General features: G+C 41.4%; 1 protein-coding gene across 3 annotated transcripts in view; it reads right to left on the reverse strand.

Moving 5' to 3' along the window:
- PKHD1 (PKHD1 ciliary IPT domain containing fibrocystin/polyductin) overlaps positions 1-15,671 on the reverse strand; it is a 454,852-nt gene that overhangs the window by 307,253 nt on the left and 131,928 nt on the right. The gene's annotated exons all lie outside the window — the stretch shown is intronic.

Genomic DNA, 15,671 nt, shown 5'->3' on the forward strand with positions numbered 1-15,671 from the left:
GAGTGCTCAGCACTCACCTTTGCTGAGCACCCATGGCATCTGACATGCTTGCTCAGTCCTTCCTTGCTGCTCCATCCCTCGGCTGCCCAGTTCTGTGCTCTCCTGGATCCCTCCCCAATCCCAGCCTCTCCTCCCGGCCTCCTCTGCCTGATTCCTCCTGACTGTCCCAACCACTGACCCTTGAAATGTCACAAGACTCAGTCCCTTGATCACTTTTCCAATCATTCTATGAACATGGCCTTGCTTTTCTCACCTTGTCTTAAAGTTTCAAATGCCATCGTACACTCATCGCCGATGACTCCCAGAGGACTCCCAAGGCCCACTTCTGCCCTCAGTTCAAGATTCGTAGACCCATCTTGTTTCTTGGTATGTCTATATGGATGTCTCAAAGTTTTCTTGACTTAGAACATGCAAAAAGTGAGCTCCTTGTCTTGCCCCATTTCCATAAATGGCAACTCCATCCCTGCAATTGCTCAGTTTGAAAGTCCTGGAGGTAACATTTACTCTCTCACACACCACAACCGAGGCTCCAAGAAATCTTGTGCATTCTTCCTTCCTTAACATCCCTGTGATCTGGCCCCTTCTCACCACTTGCACGTCCATCACTGGGATCTAAGTGACATCTCATCTCCAAGTAATTGTAAAGCCTTGTAACTCAGCTCTTTGCTCTGCCCCTGCCCCAACCCTACGGTCTACTCTCAAAACAACAATGTGATTTTTAACTTCATCACATCACCTCTCTGCTGGGAATTCTCCAACAGCTCCCACCACACACAGAGTCAAAGCCCTCCAAACCCAGCAGGGCTGGCCCTCTCCGGCCCCCTCTCCCCCATCTCCTCCCCCCAGCTCACAGTCCTCTGCCACTCCCACCCTTGCTCCCCTGAAGCACAGCCTCTGCCCTCACTGTGTGCAAATCCCCCAACCATCACAAACCACCGCCCAGCCCCTGATCCTCCTCCCCTACTGAATCATTCTCCATGCAGCTCAGAAAATCTAACGCAAAATACAATACGACTGTTTTCCTTATGAATATAAACTCCAAGAGAATGAGAATTTGGGTGTATTTAATTCGCAGCTGCAGCCCCTGTACCTAGAACAGTGCCTGTCATACAGGGAGCTTGGAAAGCAGTCACTAAATACTTGTGAGATAAATAGGAGTTGAAGTTACAGAAGAGAATGAGGTCTCCCTAGGCAGACATGTAGAGTGAGAGCAGAAGAGAGACAAGACTACAAACTAGCATTTACAGACCAGTCTAAAGAGAGGAAGTAGAATGATCTTTCAGGTGAGTCAGTGAAACAAGTGAACTGGAGAGGAATCAAAAGGTTGGGGTGGGTTCCTGGAAGAGCTTTAAGAACTAGGAAGGTGGCAGATGGCAATGGCAAACTTAGTGTCATTTTGAGGAGGATCTGAGGGCAAAGGGTACAGAGAAAGAGTACACTTGGTTAGGACACATGTGCCAGGTAATGAATGAACTTGGGGAGAATGACTCCCATTTTAAGCAGAAAGAAACCCAGAGATGTATGGAGGCAAGATGCAGGGAGAAATCTGACAATCCCCAATTCACTAGAGCAACCTGCGTCACCAAACTAGATTATTCATGTACTCAAAGCTTGAACTACCTAAATTTTCAGATGTAAATTATCCAGTTTGCTTATCCACTTAGATGAGCCTCCATTCAGTTTTTTGCATCAACTCTGAATAATTCCTTAAAAATTTTAGCATCCTGTATTGTGTTACCTTTCCAGTTATTCCACAGGGGGAGCCTATAGAATTCTCTTCCCCTGGAGAGTTAGAGATGATCGTACATTCAGGATGGATGGGTCATGCTCTCCCTGGATAAGGAGGGTGGGCTGAGTGACGTGACGGGGCAGAGCTGGGGTACTCGGTTGCACCCTACTGTGCCCTTCAGAACTCTGTTGCTATGCAGGTAGGTGTCAGGAGAAGGTGAGGAAGAAGAGAAGGCCAGCATTCAGGGAAGGCATCCACAAGCCCAGAGCTTGCATTCTGATGGGGATGCACACAGCTTCCTTTGTTGGTGAGATCCGGATTAGGCTTGTGCCTGATCCACTGGAGCAGAGCCTGGAAGCCTTCGAGGTGGGCTTGTCCCCGGCCAGAGAGGCGGAAAATCAATTTGGCTGGCAAACGAGAGCCCCCAAGAGCTCAGTGCACGCTCCATAATCCTATCCACTAGCAGCTCAGGAAATAGATGCCGGGGCTCTCACATATTCATGGGGGAGGTGAGGCATAAATCAGGCTTTAAGGATTGGGGGCAAAGGCAATGGACTCTCTGGCTGGCTACTAATTAATCAAGCACAGAACACCTCAACCTGGCAACCTGGGAGTCACACACAACACACACACACACACACACACACACACACACACACACACACACACACACACACACAGAGGCTGCTGCTGCTTTTCCAGAGTCTTTTTCATTTCAATTAAAATAGATATCGGAGGAAATTCTCCCCTTTAGCTGAGGCTGCTTATGCATCCCCCTGTTCTTCCTTTAATTAAAAAACATGCTTATTGCAATACTTGCCAGAATCACTTTAACGGTATTTTAATTGTAATGTCTCTGCCTGATTAAAAAAAGAAAATATGAACCAGAAAGTGTTTGCAAAAATGTTCTCAGGATGCAGAAAGAGAATCACACACCTCCTCGAATGGGTGCCACATACTAATTCCTTAATTAGCCTGGCACTGCTAGTCAAATGGGCAATATGGAGGAAAAAACATATCGGAAGTAAAATCACTGACACAGAGCCACGAAACAATAGCAGTCGGGAGAATCATTTTCATCAGCTCAGATTTCCCTGGTAGGAGAGACAAGTGCATCTAACTAAAATTCCACATTCAGGACAGGCACATTCAATGCAGCCAGCAAGATTTCCATTGCCCTTTGCAAAGGGTCGCATAGCCTTTGGGAAAAGAGTAGCTGGACCAGGTTAATTGGTTTCCAGTCCTGACAATCCTATATGGCTTCCTCTGTTGTTTTAGGCTTTATTTTATGCTCAAACTCAGTTGTGTCCGACTCTTTGCAACCTCATGGACTGTAGCCTGACAGGCTCCTCTGTCCATGGGATTCTTTTTTTCCAAAAAAGAATATTGGAATGGGTTGCCAGTTCCTACTCCAGAGATCTTTCTGACCTAGAGATCAAAGTCGAGTCTCTTGCACAACTGCGTCAGCAGGCATCAAGTTGTTTCAGGCTAGTAGTTCTCAACTTAAAGTGAAGTGAAGTGAAAGTTGCTCAGTCATATCCAACTCTTTGCGACCCCATGGACTATACAGTCCATGGAACTCTCTAGGCCAGAATACTGGAGTGGGTAACCTTTCCCTTCTGCAGGGGATATACCCAACCCAGGGATTGAACCCAGGTCTTCCTCCTTACAGGCAGATTCTTTAGCAGCTGAGCCACAAGGGAAGCCCAAGAATACTGGAGTGGGTGGCTTATCCCTTCTCCAGTGGATCTTCCCGACCCAGGAATCTAACTGGGGTCTCCTGCATTGCAGGCGGATTCTTTACCAATTGAGCTATCAGGGAGTGTACAGAATCACCCAGAGGTCTTAAAATACAGATTGGTGGTGTTACTCCACCCCCAGAGTACATTTGCTATGGGGTCCCCAAATATGCATCTCTAGCAAGTTCCTAGATGATGTTCTTGCTGCTGACCAGGGAACACACTTGGAGAATCACTGTTCTAGGTTAATTAAGCTTGTTCTATGTGTCTGTTGTCTAAAACAGGTTGAGAAATACAAGACTGGAATTGCAGATTAATTCACTTTGTCATTCAACCAACATTTGCTATTATTTCCCAGTCCTTCTAGGTGCCATGATAAAATTGTAAAAAATATAGTCAGTACTTCCAGAAGGTCACAATGAAGTTTCATTGCTCCAAGCTAATACCCTGGTTTTAGTGAACTGGTCAGCTTCACAGATAACCTAAAAAGATGATGACTCAACATCTTACTGTTTCTATAAAACTTAAAAATCATGAAGTTATCTTTTTTTATTAATTAATTCTATACTAATTACAAAGGGTAAACATATTATGGCAGAGAAATATCTAAAGTTCAAAATATTCAGATGTAAATAAGTACCTTTGTTTATAGCTACTGTAATCAATTACTGCTTAACTAAACCTTGATTTCCATTCTTCCCCCAGAAAATCAAAATTTTCTTTTACCAACAAAGTTTCTGATATTTAAATTCTGAAGGCCCTTAGCTGGGTTTCTAAAAGATCACTTAAGACCTCAGAAAGAAAGGAGAAAATAGGGGAAGAAAAAATTGTCTTTTCCAGGCAGGCAAAAATCTGTGTAGCTACCAAGTTACTCATTCATTCAAATAATCTCCTTCCTTCTCTGTATCAAAATTCAATTAGCACTGACCCAATCACATTTTTTTTAACCAGTCATGAAACCTGATATATTTCTCTCAGCAATCTGTTTATTTAAAAGGTTGGGGCCTGGGGAGGGAGGTTTCAGAAGGAGGGGACACATATAGTTATTTATGACTGATTTTTTTTTTGTATGGCAGAAACCAACATAGCATTGTAAAACAATAATTGTTTGATTTTTAAAAATCATTATTTTTTTAAATAAAAGGTTCCAAATATAATTATTCTCTGAATATTATAAACAATGATTCACCTACAACATGATAATTTTATAAGTGAATGATAACAGTCATTTCCTCATAGTATTTATTTAGAAAATGAGAGTACATCCTGCCTTTCCTTGACCCCCAGGAATATTACAGTACACGGGAAATGATAGTAATGAAAAGCTGCCTTCGGTATAATTTAACCTGCACAAAAATTCTAGATATATAAGCATTCCTGATTTCCAACTTCACTCCCAGTATGGACAAACAGGATGCAAGAATCATTAATCAACAAATGAGGTAGAGAAGGTAAGGAGAGACCAAGTCCCGAAGGACTCTGCAAACCATATCAAGGAGTTCAAACCTAACGTAAAAGGCTATTAGAAAGTCCATGAAGGGTCTTAAGGAAGGATGATTGAAATATTCATCTTTTGTTACTGAAAATATTGTAGCTTCTGTGCTGGGAAGGGACTGGTCCCTTTCAATAGCATTTTTCATGTTACAATATCCAAGTTGTCAAGACACAAACTGTAAATTGTTTAATATCTATCCATCTGTCTGTCTGCCCATCTACTGAAAGCATGTCCTTTCTCACAGCAACGGCTTATCTTTCATTTAAGGCTAATCAAGTATGTCTGGGACTGTTCTCTGGAGGTAAATAAAGTAAGTCATGTCTGATTGGGAGAAATAAGGGGTTTCAGAGCCAAGTGTCCCCCACATGAAAAAGCCTTTGTCTCTGATCTCCTGATACACAAGTAGTAAATGAAATTGGTCACTGTCTGGACTAACCCACTAACATCTGAGGATACCAGGAAGGGCTCTCATTACAGAAAAATTCATAGCCAACATGAATCTGACTCTTAAGGTCAGAAATTCAGTCATTCAACAATTATTTGAGTACCTACTATGTACTAAGAGTCAGACACTACTGAGTGACTTCTCTTTCACCTTTCACTTTCATGCATTGGAGAAGGAAATGGCAACCCACTCCAGTTTTCTTGCCTGGAGAATCCCAGGCACAAAGGAGCCTGGTGGGCTCCCGTCTATGGGGCCGCACAGAGTCCGACATGACTGAAGCAACTTAGCAGCAGCAGCAGCATGTACCTACTACATACTTGCTCCTTGGAAGAAAAGCTATGACAAAACTAGACAGCATATTAAAAAGCAGAGACATTACTTTGTCAACAAAGATCCACATAGTAAAAGCTATCATTTTTTCCAGTAGTCATGTACAGATGTGAGAGTTGGACCATAAAGAAGGCTGAGTGCTAAAGAATTGATATTTTCAAACTGTGGTGTTGGAGAAAACTTTTGAGAGTCCCTTGGGCATGCAAGGAGATCAAAATAAGTCAATCCTCAAGGAAATCAACCCTGAATAGTCATTGGAACGACTGATACTGAAGCTGAAGCTCCAATACTTTGGCCACCTGATGCAAAGAACTGACTCATTAGAAAAAATCCTGATGCTGGGAAACATTGAAGGCAGGAGGAGAAGGGGACAACAGAGGATGAAATGGTTAGACAGCATCACCAACTCAGTGGACATGAGTTTGAGCAAGCTCTGGAGATGGTGATGGAGAGAGAAGCCTTGCGTGCTACAGTTCATGGGGTCGCAAAGAGTCAGACATGACTGAGTGACTGAACGACAACTACATACATGAAGATATAACAGTCCAGGCAATACTGAGCAAAAACGGACCTGGATCCTTTTTTTCTTAAGTGTACCTGCCTAGATTGCACCTTCTCAAAAGGTAAAGGGCAGTAACAACACACCCTAATATTAAGCTTTTAAAGAATTTATATAAAACTAATTCATAAAAAGTTACATGATATATATATATGAATGATATTAAGTTCTCAGCCTATTAAAAATTCTATCACTAGCCCACTTAGCTTTGGATACAAGCAAGGTCCCCTCATAAAATAAGTAATACCAACTTGTTGCCAGGAAAAGACTGACACATAGAAATGCATAAAATTAGGGGAGTTAAGGATGGATTTCCCAGAATTTAGGTGAGTATTTTCCATTGCTAACTTCACCTGACTTCCCCTTTTAAGGTCACTGTGTAGCCCAGGCCCTTCTGAGAAGCATGCTTGAAACTATGGGGAAAATGTTTTCTAACCACACTTCCCACTGGGGGCTATGAATGAGCAACATTAACAGCCAACACAGATTTATACAAGCCACTCTCCTCCTGCAACGGGAGGGAATCACCATCATTTCCATTTTACGCACAGATCTGAGGCCCAGAGCTTTACCCAAAGCCCCAGGAGAGTCATGGGCCTGCCTCACATTTGAACTCAGGCCCCTAGTTTGCTGACCAAACCCCAGACAACCATGTTGTACCATCTGTACATAGTCATCCCATTTCCTGCCTTGAAGGGTAGCTTCCTTTCAGCTGCAAGAGAGTCAGTTCTCTCAGTTCTCCTTTTGCAGCCAATTGGTACATGTTATTTCAAATGTATCCCTTTGAAACAAATTGTATCAGCCCACAAAGCCCTCCCATGTTGACCAAGACATTATAGTAAGGAAAGAAAGAAAAAACATTAATGTAGCATATTTCATTTGTATCAAATGCCTTCATATGGATTTCTTCTGAATCCAAGCTGCTGTGATGAAGTCTTAAAACTGCAGGTACGGGGTAAGGTGCCCAATGACTCCCACGGTCCTGATGCACAGAGACACCACACAGATGTCCCAGGAAGCCCTGTTTCATAACATTTCCAGATTGCTCCATTGTAAAGCATTTTGTGAAGCATGCATCTACTGAAACTGAGCCTAGTTTGGTTCTAACAAAAAGGAATCAAGTTTAAAACCCTGGGATAAAAAGGCTGTGCTGGCTACAGCTCTTAATACCTCGGTCTGAAATCCTCAAACCTTCATGAGGATGAAAAAACAGTAGGAGACACAGAGAGTCAACAGGTACATGAAAAGATGCTCAATATCGGCATAAAACTGGAAATGCAAATGAAAACCACAAGGAGATACCATATCACACCTGCCAGAGTGGCTATTCTCAAAAAGACAACAAATAACAAGGCTTGGCAAGGATTTGGAGAAAAGAAAACACTTGTTCCCTGCTGGTGGGTATATAAGTTGATGCAGCCACTGTGGAAAACAATATGGAAGTTCCTTAAAAAATTGAAAATAGAACTACTATATAATCCAGCAATTCCACTTCTGGGTATTTAGCTGAAGAAAACAAAAACACTACTTCAAAAAGATATATACACCTCTATGTTCATTGCAGCATTATTTACAATAGCCAAGGCGTGGAAACAACCTAAATGCCTATTAATATACGAATGGATAATTAAAATGTGATATTGCATGTATATATACATAGAGAGACAATGAAATATTGTTTAGTGATAAAATGTAATAAAATGAAATATTTCCATTTGCAACCATATGAATGAAACTTGAGAGCATAAAGCTAAGTGAAATAAGTCAAAAAAAAGATAAATACCATATGATCTCACTTACAGAGGAATCTAAAAAACAAACAAACAAAAGCAGACAAATCTGAGCTCACAGATATCAAGACCAGATTGATGTTAGCCTGAGGTGGGCAGTTGAGGGGTAGGTGAAATCGATGAAAGGGGTCAAAAGGTATACACTTCAGTTATAAAATGAATAAGGCATGGGGATGTGATGTACAGCATGGTGACTACAGTTAATAATCCGTCAGTCAGTTCAGTTGCTCAGTCATGTCCAACTCTTTGCAACCCCATGGACTGCAGCACGCCAGGCCTCCCAGTCCATCACCAACTTCCAGGGCTTGCTCAAACTTATGATCATTGAGTCGGCGATGCCATCCAACCATCTCATCCTCTATCATCCCCTTCTCCTCCTGCCTTCAATTTTTCCCAGCATCGGGATCATCAATGTTGGCCATGAAAACTTCAGGTGGAAAGAATGAACTACTATGCACATACTGACATAGTTTATAAATTGTTCACATGAAGAAAGTTCTCTAGGCATGTGGTTATGCAATCAAATAGCTAATGCATGCAGTCAGGGCAAAAAGGAACTTGAGACAGTAAAAGTCGAGGCAATGTTTTGGATATAATTAATTAAAACACTTTCTTCATTTCATTATCAATTCAAAAAAAATTTTTTTAATTTTTTTGGCTTTCATTAGTCACAAGAGTCTTTAACCAAAATTGAAGCACATCAGTTCAGTTCAGTTCAGTCAGTCGTGTCCGACTCTTTGCAACCCCATGGACTGCAGCACACCTGGCCGCCCTGTCCATCACCAACTCCCAGAGTTTACTCAAACTCATGTCCATCAAGTTGGTGATACCATCCAACCATCTCATTGTCTACCATCCCCTTCTCCTCCTGCCTTCATCTTTCTCAGCATCAGGATTTTTTCCAGTGAGTCAGTTCTTCTCATCAGGTGGCCAAAGTATTGGAGTTCCAGCTTAAGCATCACTCCTTCCAATGAATATTCAGGGTTGATTTCCTTTAGGATTGACTGGTTTGATATCCTTGCAGACCAAGGAACTCTCAAGAGTCTTCTCCAATACCACAGTTCGAAAGCATCAGTTCTTTGGTGCTCAGTTTTCTTTATGACCCAACTCTCACATCTGTACTTAACTACTGGAAAAACCATGGTTTTGATTATACAAATCTGTATCAGCAAAGTAATGTCTCTGCTTTGTTATATGCTAGTAATATTGTACTGCATATTTGAAAGTATAATAGCTAGGAGAATGGATCTTAAAAGTTTCCATCACACAAGAAAACTATTTGTACCTATCTGTGGTGGCTATGGTAGTGATCATTTTGCAATATATATAAATATCAAATCATTATTCTGTACACCTGAAATTTACATTATGTCATCTATACCTCAATAAAATTGTTTTTAATTTTTTTAAAAAAGAAACTCTACAGTGAACCCGGTAATGGGCCAAGAGAAGATGCTTCATCTCAATAAACCAAGAATATGCATTGCTACACTGTAGAAATCCCCAGTATAACGGACTAAATTGATCTGCATGTCCTCAAAACTGTGAATGTGAAGTGAAAATGAAAATCTTTTTTTTTTTAATTTTTACTTTATTTTACTTTACAATACTGTATTGGTTTTGCCATACATTGACATGAATCCACCACGGGTGTACATGCTCAGCCATGTCAGACCCTTTGTGACCCCATGTGCTGTGGCCTGCCAGACTACTCTGTCCACGGAATTCTCCAGGCAAGAATACTGAAGTGGGTTGCCATTTCCTTCTCCAGGGGATCTTCCCGACCCAAGGATCGAACCCAAGTCACCTGTACTGCCAGCAGAATCTTTACCATCTGAGCCCCCAAGACCACGTTCCCAACTGCACCAGAAAAATATTCTTCCACAAAGTCAAAATACCAAGGAGAACAGAGGCAACCTAGTGAATAATTGCTACTTCCACCTCTGTATTCTTCCCTCTCCTTGCTGTTAGAAAGAAAAAACACTTTAGTATGCTTTTTGAAGATAACAGAGGCAAAAGTCATCTGAGGTCTTCATTGCCCAGCTAATTCTTTCAGTAATTCAGTTTGCTTTGTATATAGAAGCAACCGCTAGCTGTAAATAAAATTGCAACCTAGGCCTGACATCCAGCCATCTCTTTGGTTATCCCCTGCAATCCAAAAGAAACAACTAACATGAATCAAATACTTACGCTGGCCCAAACCCTGTGCTTAGGGTTTTAGAAACATTCCCTCATTTAGTACCCAAAACTTCTACAGGAGTTGGGTGATCCAGTGTAGTTTGGCAACACAACAGCAAGCAATAAATGTCAGCAATTTGCTATCACTACTGCTGTTATTAAAACAGGTCTTACTCTAAGAGGAGAAACTTCAGTCTCACAGAGTCTGTGCAACTTGCCCAAGGTCACAGAAGCCAGTAAGAAGCACAGCCCAGATTCAGATTCAGTTCTTTCTGGCTCAAAATCCTGCCAGGCATTTAACTGCTTTGTATACACCACTAGACCAAGAAATAGAAAATCACATGAAAGGAGGCCAGTGCACTATTAAACAGCACAAGTTTCTGCTCCAGTCTTGTAAAGTGACGGCACTGTGCGTAATAAGAAACTACAGAACATCTTCCTCTTGATAGCCCAACACCAAGGGACAAGAGGTTTCTAAAGTTCATCTTCCCCTAATTGACCCTGTATTAATCATTAGCTCTAGGCCACTTGACATCAAGCAGCTTGACCACCAGGACAGAGTCATCGCTTCATTCAGAGAATAAAGATGCTTTTCCAGCGACAGACCACAAGCCCCAAATCCTTGCCCAGAATGCATAACAGCACAGACGAGAGGGTAACGTTCCGTCTTTGTTATTATGGCTCATCATAATTACTTGGAATAAAATAATAAATTTTAATTCAGCGATGCCTATGGCCGTTGGGCATCTTAACATAAAAGAACGAAAAATATAATTAACTAAATCAAGGCAATATGCCTATTTCCATCCTAGCTCATTAGTATTAATTGATTGGGTTAATTCTCTTTTGTGTTTAACAGTACCCCCTAAAAAATAGTTTTTAAAAAAGGAAAGAAGGAAGGAGGAATGGAGGGAAGAAATTGAAATGGTAGATAGACAAAAGTTCTAGGTCTTTCACTAATTAACATGAAATATTAAGAGAGAGAGCTAAAGCTTTTATCATGGTCACGAAATAATATGTCGTTTTCCCAAAAAGTTTAGGAGTTAGTATATACAGCAGCAAAAATAATGCTGAAAACTTAGTCTTTGGAGGCCATTTTCCAACTGCCTCAAAGAAATTTATATAATCCTCCTTTCTACCATAAGCTATGCTTAAAAGGAAAAAAAAGTTCTATTTTATACACGGAACTATACAGAAGGCACAGCTAAGTTCAGAATTCTCAAGGGCCATATGTATAAGTGTTAGTTTTCCTGACGGAGAAGCCTGGTCCCTGTGTATACTAGGATTCTGGTTTCTGTGAGCAGAAAAATAATATGGAGGATGAAGTATCTTCATTAAGTGGTTCCAAATGTAGTTCTCAGGTGAGCTAGTTTCACTTCTGTTTAGCACTAATCTCTTCAAAGTGTATACATACTTAATGTAGAATATTTTCTTTATAATACTGGGGAAATGGTTTACAAAGTACTTTCACTATAATATCTTCTTTGCTAAAAACTTTTGAAGTCATTATTTTTTGGCTTGAAATCTTTCATGCTTTGTCTCATTCCATGGATGGTGTCAAAGACCAAAGGAAATGTCACAGAGCTATGTTTCTGGTCATGAACGGGTATGAAAGAGATGGTAACAGATACTCAGAGAGCGAACCGCTGTTGGATTTTTCTTCTCCTTCAAGTCCTTTCAGTCCTGTTACAGACCAAGAGAAGACGTTAGGGGTTTAGAACTATGCCGTATCAACCAGAGTTGAGAGCTGGAGCTCTTCCCCAGGGAAAGCATTCTTCATATGCCTTTTAGAAACAGAAAAATAACTTAGCAGTGGATTTTAACTCATGAAGATATACTTTTTTATATATATGTGTATATGTATATATATGTGTATGTATGTGACTATATGTAAATTTATGTACCTATCTCTGGTGAACTATATATATATATACTAAATTTATGTATATATATATGTACATATGTATATAGATAGATTTCACTTGCACAACTAAGGACAGTAAAAGTAAATTAGTTGAGAAAAGTGATACTCAAGAAAGCAAGGATTTAAAATTTATCCGAGACTTCTTAAATTTCATCCAGGACCTGCATTTTGCACCATTTCATTTGTCCATCCACTCAACAATCAGTACATGTGTTTTGAGCCCTCATCATGGGTCAGGCATGGTCCTAAACACTGAAGAGACAGCAGTAAATAATTGATGGAAATTCTTTGCCTTTTTGAGCTTATCCTAGCAGAGGAAATAGACTGTATATAAACAAGTAAACTTATAGTATGTCATGTGGTGATGGTTAAGTGCTATGGAGAAAAGTGAAGCAAAAGAAAAGGATAGAGTAATGGGATTATTATAATTTTAGAAAAGATTGCCAGTAAGTCCTCTGTAATAAGTTGACACTTTCTCAAACAGAGAATGAAATGAGTGAGCTAGTCCCATGAACATCTGGAGGAAGAATATTCCAGGCAAAGGGCATTATGTGCAAAGGCCTTGAGGCAGGTGTGTTCCTGGTATATTCACAGAAGAGCTGGATCAGAGTGAATGAGGAAGACAAGGTCAATGAAGGGATTTGAAGTTTAATAATGATGTGAAGCTTATTCCTAATGAAATGAGAAGGCACTGGGGTAGAGGTAGGTTGAAAAAAGAAGTAATAAGATCTGAGATATTTTAAAGGATGTGGATAATAAGTTATTGGGGGTTATTTTACTGTACAGCATAAAAGTCAAATACCAATTACTTAAACACATGAAGGCATATTTTTCTATCACAAAAAGTGACTTCAGAGGTGGGCAGCCCCAGGTGCCATGCTAGTATGCCACTCAGAACTCATCATGGTCCTGGATGTCTCCATTCTTCTATTTCCCCATTCTTAAGGTGTCAATTCATAGTCCAAGATGGCAGGTAAAAATGTAGCAATCATATTTACATTCCAGGAAGCAGAGAAGAGGAAGAAGCAGGGACAAGTTGGACACACCTCCTGCTAGGTCAGCCCTACTTTAGGACATGCCCTAGGTGTCCTGCACCATGCTTCCCCTTACACCTCACTGGCCAGCTTTTAGCCACAGGCTGTCTACTCACAAAGGAGATGAGGAAATATAGCATTTTAGCTGGATATACTACTGCCCCAAATAAAAACTTAGGTCCTGCTACTAAAGAAGGCCAAAAAATTAGAAACATAGAAAGCAACAAAGAAGTTGTTTGAGATGGTCCCATCCAAAAAGTTATGTTGATTAGGACTGCTGCTGCTGCTGCTAAGTCGCTTCAGTCGTGTCCAACTCTATGCAACCCCATAGATGGCAGCCCACCAGGCGCCCCTGTCCCTGGGATTCTCCAGGCAAGAACACTGGAGTGGGTTGCCATTTCCTTCTCCAATGCATGAAAGTGAAAAGTGAAAAGTGAAAGTGAAGTCGCTCAGTCGTGTCTGACCCTCAGCAACCCCATGGACTGCAGCCTTCCAGGCTCCTCCGTCCATGGGATTTTCCAGGCAAGAGTACTAGGTTGGTACAATGGGACACGTGTTAGAGATTCAGCCAACAAGAGTCACTGATGGATTGGTCACGGGATATAAGATAAAGAAAGATGTCTAGGATGCTGCCAACACTGGCTTCCCACGTGGCTCAGTGGTAAACAATCCACCTGCCAGTGAGGAGCCAAAGGAGACATGGGTTCAATCCCTGGGTTGGGAAGATCCACTGGAGGAGGAAATGGCAACCCACCCCAGGATTTCTTGCCTGGAGAATCCCATGGATGGAGAAGCCTGGTGGGCTACAGTCCATGGGGTCCCAAAGAGTCAGACATGACTGAGTGACTGAACATGCATGCACTGGCTAGCAAGCGAGATGGGGAAGGCCCTCCCACTTTGAGTCTGTGCATATATTGATATCTACACAATCAAAACTTGTCTCAGGGACAAAGACACGCTTTTCACCACCTCTCCACTAACTCTAATCTTACCTCCTGGACACTCGGATTATTCCCATCCACATCCTGCTTCTACAACATGTTTTATCTTACTTTCTTTTAAGATTTTTTTAATGTGGACCACTTCTAACATCTTTATTGAATTTGTTACAATATTGTTTCTGTTTTATGTTTTGGGTTTTTGACCATGAGGCATATGAAATCTTCCCTAGCCAGGGATCGAACCCATACCCCTGCTTTGGAAGGTGATGTCTTAACCACTGGACCATCAGGGAAATCCTTACAACACATTTTAGAACTAGACATTTTGCTCTTCTATACTTGCTGCCTAGCTACTCTTCCTTTAGTAGTAATGCACATTATTTGTATTAAGTGTTATACTTCACTTCTTCTTATGTGTCATACAGATTTCCTAGGCCACTTAGTGAGTATTCACAAGTCATCTGTGGCACCAAACTTCATCTGTATCCTTTCCCAGGTTTCATACTTTCCAGAAGCTACGACCCATAAATCTGTAATGAAAATCTCAATTTCTAGGCAACCCTGTTCCATGCCAACAACTCCTGTTTGCACAGAAACTGGTGTCCACCGCTTACCTTCACAATCCTACCAATGGTCCTACTTTCTAAGAGAGAGGGGAGACCCTTCACAGGATGAGGGTTTGTCCTTCTAAACCTAGTCACTTATACTAAATAATGACAGTGAAGTACTGAACCTGGAATACTTAGGAAAACCACTACTGAAAGACGACAGGTTGCGGCAAGTATTTGGGATACTTGGATCCTGAAATCTCCAAGAGTGGAAGTCAGGCTGTGCATCCACCAGCTTCTGCCTTCCCCTTCCTCTCTGCTTTCCCTCTGATGCCTCTTCTCCATCTTTAGTCTCTGGCCCTAGGGACAAATACCATTCCTTGTTGGAACATTTACCTGGGACTACCAAGAAATCCAGACACTCAGATGGGCTGAGTTTGACAACTTTTAGCTTGGAAACTTCTCCCAGATGGTATCAAGGTTAGGAAAAGACCCTAGAGTGCCTGACGGGCATCCCATCCTCCAACAAAATTTGACTCCTGTGGTGAGAGTCCTGGGTAAAGGCTTGAAAAGAGCATCTTTTCCCTGAGCTGAGACTTGAAGTCTGTAATTTTCCTTTGTCGTTGCCAGTCCTTAGGTAGCTGCTAGCTGTCAATAAGTCAGCACTCCCCATAGCCACTGGCTACACACATGCACACACCACAAAGACAAGTCAGGAACCCAAGCTCACAGACCCTTTTCCTAAAGGGTACTAATTAAGTGATTTGCCTGAAAACTTCTCCTTGCTGCCAGAGGGGGAAAAAAAACAGCTTCCAGAGTAAAGAATGTAAAATTCTTAATGAGTCCACCTTTAAGAGATGGGTAGTCACACTCCATCAGCTTATTCCCTGGAAAATATTTTATTCTCCCTCATATAGCCACCCTCTTACTTTAACAAGAACAAATGCTCCTATAAATGT

Source organism: Ovis aries, chromosome 20 (assembly GCF_016772045.2).
Source record: "Ovis aries strain OAR_USU_Benz2616 breed Rambouillet chromosome 20, ARS-UI_Ramb_v3.0, whole genome shotgun sequence".
Lineage (NCBI taxonomy): Eukaryota > Metazoa > Chordata > Mammalia > Artiodactyla > Bovidae > Ovis > Ovis aries.